We start from the raw sequence: 5,425 nt of genomic DNA, 5'->3' as shown, positions 1-5,425 counted from the left end.
TTATGTATAAACACAACTTCTCGACTTATCGAGAAAAGTTTTATAACATGATCAAAACATTGATTCCAACTCATTGATGTCCTACTTAAGATCCTCTCTTAAGTTTCACATTATCTTAGGATGGCAAGAATCTACAAAACTAAAGACATGTATTGAATACATTCCTTCTAATTGAAGAAGTGGGTTTTAGATTCACTCGCTATATATATTTCATAATGAAACACAATCCTTAAGAGGATCCAAATAGACTTAAGCATTTCAACTAGTGCAAAACCCTTTGCCACCAATCAAGCTTTGATATCTAACAATTCACTTGGAATTTATTTCGGATTTTCATGACTCTAAGCCTTGTATTGAGTTGTGACTTAAACACTCTCATGTAAGTCATATGTTCATCACTTTTCAGAAGTAATCAACTTGAATCAAACAATTTCTTTGTAAGTTGCAAGCTCTTTACTTTCTAAAAATATCACTAATTCATCATCTTCAACAAGTGATGACTTTAACCTCCTAGGTTTTGAAGAAACAACATCTTACACAAAACGTCTCATGTAGCCAAGAAAGACCAGTTTCTTGCGACATAACATTCTTTGTGGCTCTTGAATTTGCGACATAACATTCTTTGTGGCTCTTGAATAATTTCTCCCACTCTGTCTTCTAGAAATAAACTTGTATTCTAGAAAGACAGCTTCACGAGCCACAAACTCGTTGTACTCGTGATTATAGTAAGGAAAAATGAGCATTTGTTTCTTTTGAAAAAAACTTACAAACATGGTACCTTACCATTTCATATCTCATATGATTCGTTTTAGATTTAGTGGAAAAATAATTTAGACAAAATGATAAAATCCCCAAAAGGATCAAGTAACTCAAAGTAACTTGATTGAAGTCCAAACCATATCGAATAGCGTTTGATTTCTTTATCCAACCACACATTATCCCATAATGCGTGCTAAGAGAGATTAATTTGTGATACTATATCACATTTCCTTTGGCTTATATCAAAGTCTTTACTTTGATAATCCCATCACGACTAAATCGTGATTCTTTGAACTCTTTGAACTTCTTCAAAGATTTCTCTATTTACCTTATTAAGTGAACACATTAGCGTCAACTTAAATCGTTGGTAAAAGAAAATGATCAACCTATTTTGGATCAATGATTTAAAACCTCGATCTCCTTTTCAACCAAAAAGGCACGAGACATCTTTTGAATACAAGATACGCATATACCATAAGATCTAATGGTTTCAAGAGTACTCGATAACTCTTTGCGTTCATCATTCCAAAATCTAAGGTTTAATCTTGGGTTACCAATTTGAGTCTTGCATCATCTTCATGATATATAATTCTAGTTTGGTTTAGAATATAATCACCTTGATAATGGGCTAGCCATACATCAAATTATGGTGTATAGGGTCACAAAAGTGAAACCTCTTTTGTATCTTAACAAGTTTATATTCTTATTTTGAGTTTATGCACTTAATAGTCACAATTAAATACAACTTTAAACCCAAAAACTAGATTGAGTACACAATGACTCTATCTCTCAACATCATTGTTGCTAGTCGTCATATTCTAATCATCCTATGTATCAAATACAATGATGAAAACCACCACCGGTTTCTAATATTGACGAAGTAGTACTAGCAAAATTTATGTCAATCAAATAAACATTTAAAGAAGAAGGTCCCATTAGATGTCCCACAACTAACTTGCTGATTCTTCAATAATTTGGGGTAGTTTCCTTTCTAGCGTCCAACAATTAAGACAATGGAAACTTTATCGGTCGGGAGATTAGGTTTAGTATCGTTATTCTCAATAACTTTACTTTTAACATTACCTTGTATCAATTCCATTCTATTTTTACTTCTTTAAACCTCATCCTTTTCTTAACGGTTTAAGAGAATACTCCCACTCATTTCAATGAGTCTTTGCTAAGAGAAGCAAAATTGAAATTCATGAAGACTACTCTTCATTCGTTTGTTTAGTCTTAAAACTTTCATTGAAGTGGTTGCGGTATTTTGGTCAATTTTGATTTCCTACAAATCTAGTTACCAAAATGATTTAACGTTTCAAAGTACTTAATTCAATTAAGCATATGAGAAACAATTCATTGTAAGTAGATATGTTAGTTAAGAATAAAAAACTCTTTTGATCACGAATAATTTTTATCTATACTCTTCACAAGAGATCCTTATAATGGATAATACGAGGTTTTTAGAAGAAAAATTCAAATTTTGTCTTTAGTTACGATGTTTTAATGGAGATTTGAACTAAAATCGAAATGATATCGTATATGAATTGTGGTAAAGAAATAGAACAATATGATAACGGAATAGTGGAAAACTTAACATTTATCGTTTTATTAATACTTGTAAATAACAAGTAAAACATTTACATAGTGACCTCTACTCAACTATGATAAATGATTCCAAGATCCAAATTCATATTAACTTGGGCATCGGTAAAGCCGAATACAACCCTCATCAATATAACTCGGTGGATTAACTCTTTAATCAATTCTACTTTTAGAACTCTTGGTCGATAAAATTACATTAATATTTATCTTTAGCCCGAAACACATCCGGCAACCATCGAGAATACTTTCGTTGAGTTCAACCCAAATTTCGAATAAATGTGTCCATGATCCAAATTTACATCAACTTGGGCATCGGTAAAGACGAATACAACCCTTATCTTTATAAATTCGGTGGGTAGACATTTATTACCCACTTCCCCTACGTAACAAGGTTTGTACCCCGGTAGGGCCGAGTGCACTCCCTCATGAAATAGGTTTTCATGGTTTCTACTTTTTGGTAAGGCTAAGTCTCAATTGTTTATTTTAGCGAGAGGTCATGTCAATTTATTATCTATCACGTTTTAAGTGAACTAAAGCGGTGAACTACGATAATTGTAATTGACACGGTCGATTTACTCGATTTAATGATAATGCATGTTTTGATATGGCGATTTAGCGATGCATGCAACATATAAATAAAATGCAAAGCATAAATAAAATCCTAGTATGGTCTTCCTAAAATAGTAAATCTAATAAACTATTACAAATTCGGAAACCAACTCCTTTGGTCCCTTGAACTTCGGTCTTGGCACGCATTTCAAGGCAACACTTTCTTTAATGGATCGCCTTCTTGATTGGCACCGTCTTCAAGGAACTCCGGAATAATTAAATTACAAAATGAATTGCATAATTTCCTATTATACATTTGTAATTAAAATAAAAAATAAATCTATTAAATTACAAAACGGTGATACGAGATCACAATAATTACAACCGAATTGATATTCCCATACATTTCGGGTAATACCAATTAAAACTAAGGCAATACTAAGTAAAATTACATAAAATTAAAATATGACAATCATAAACAAAATGCAGCATTATAATATGTATGAACATGCTCAATTTTATGCTAAATCGCCTTTAAAGAGCCAATATCGTATATTAATCGGTTTTTACGGATTTGCGTGATTTAACCTTTTAAAATCACAATAATTACATAAATTCATATTTAAGTACAAGTTAATTACCCTAACCATCTTAGGACTCAAAAATAAGTCTCCACTAACATTTTGACAATAATTAAACTTGTTTTCTTAATATTGTTAATAAATGGACCTAAAATATAAAATTATGTTATAAACTTGAAATTAAATTATAAAAATTTCAAATAAATTCGAAATTTGAAATTTAAACTCATGAACATTCTGGAAAAATACCATGACACTCATAATATTCAAAACTTAGGTTAAAAATTTCGAAAATTTATCGTGAAAAACAATGTTGCGGTTTATCGATTTTAACAATTATGACCATAAAAATATGAGAAAAATTATTTTTATCAACTTTTCACTTTTAGATCTGAAATATATGATAAAATTCAACATGTGACGTTTTTCCTTTAGTCATGAAGTATGGTTTAGCATTATTACTAATTATAGTCACTATTTATGTGATTTTTCATCAAAAATTCATAAATCATGCATAAAGACTTCATTATAGCCAAATATTTTACACACATCTTGTAAAATTTCATGTGACAACATACTAAATTTCCATGACTAGATTCGAAATATAACTCATATTAACCTATTTAACCATTTAAATACGATTTTAACTTGAAAAATCCATATTTCGAGCAATACAACTCATTTTATCATGAACATTTACAGGCTATCAGTAGATAATATATGTGAAAACATATCCAAAAACCACTGAAAAAATCGACGTTTAGCTATTTTTCATCCAAAAATGACATTTTTATCATTAAAAACACATTTTAATGCCAATATTATATAAAATGAACAATAAAATCCATAAATAAACAAAAATGTCCTAAAAATCACTTAGGACCAGAAACTTTTAACATTCAAGGTTATTTTTAGGTATATCTTCATAAAACCAAATTAATTAGTTTTGTGTGTTAATCATATAACTCGGAAAAACTATAAACCGATTTGCATGCAACAACCTAAGGCTCATGATACCGCTTGTTGGGATATACTAATTCCATTATTTAACATATTCATATATATGACATTTTAATTTAGTCATAAATTTAAAACTAGATCTTATGCATGCAAACATAAATAAGATAAGAGAAGAAATCATCAATCTTACTATATGATTTTGGATTAATGGGCACCAACAAATTCACCTATTTGTTAGTTCTTGAGCTTTCCTTAAAATGGATGAACAAAAGGTCCAAATTAGAACCTCTCCCAAATGTGAATACCCAAGGAAATCTCTTAATAACTAATATTATTTTGTACTAGAAATAATATAAGTCTTACTAAAATTTGACACAAAAATAATATTTTGTACTCTTGTATTTTTGGCCAAGAGAGGAGAGATTAGTGAGGTTTTTATTTCTCTAAAATGTATCACACATGTAGAGAGTATTTTCTTACACTAGGAAAATAAGTTGAAGTTGTGAATGAAAATGATAGAGGAAAAACTCTATCATTTCTCTTTGAAAAACCGGTTGGAGGAGAGAGTAGAAGCCAATGCATGAGCTTGTTTTTCTACCCAAGAAAAATAGGCATGCAAGGCTACAAGTAGGGTTTGATCATTGTGTTTTCCACTTAAAAAATAAAAACACAATATAAACCTAATACTCCCTCATTTTTTTCAGCACACTTAAATAAAATGGGTAGTCCATTTTATTTTGTGATTCGTCAATTGTGACAAATGTGACATGTTACTTGACATGTGAAATTGTAATGTATTTTTAACATATTAAAAATCAACATACTCATAAAATATGTAATATACAAAATCGACTAGTAATTCGTAATTACTTGTACCTAAACGGTTTATCAAATTATAAATTACAACGTCTTGTATTTATAATAAATTATTCATTCAATTTCAATTTCAATTGTTTCGTAAACAATAATTTTAT

This window comes from Silene latifolia, chromosome 9 (genome assembly GCF_048544455.1).
Source record: "Silene latifolia isolate original U9 population chromosome 9, ASM4854445v1, whole genome shotgun sequence".
NCBI classification, from domain to species: Eukaryota; Viridiplantae; Streptophyta; class Magnoliopsida; order Caryophyllales; family Caryophyllaceae; genus Silene; species Silene latifolia.
Note: the sequence above shows the minus strand (reverse complement) of the source record.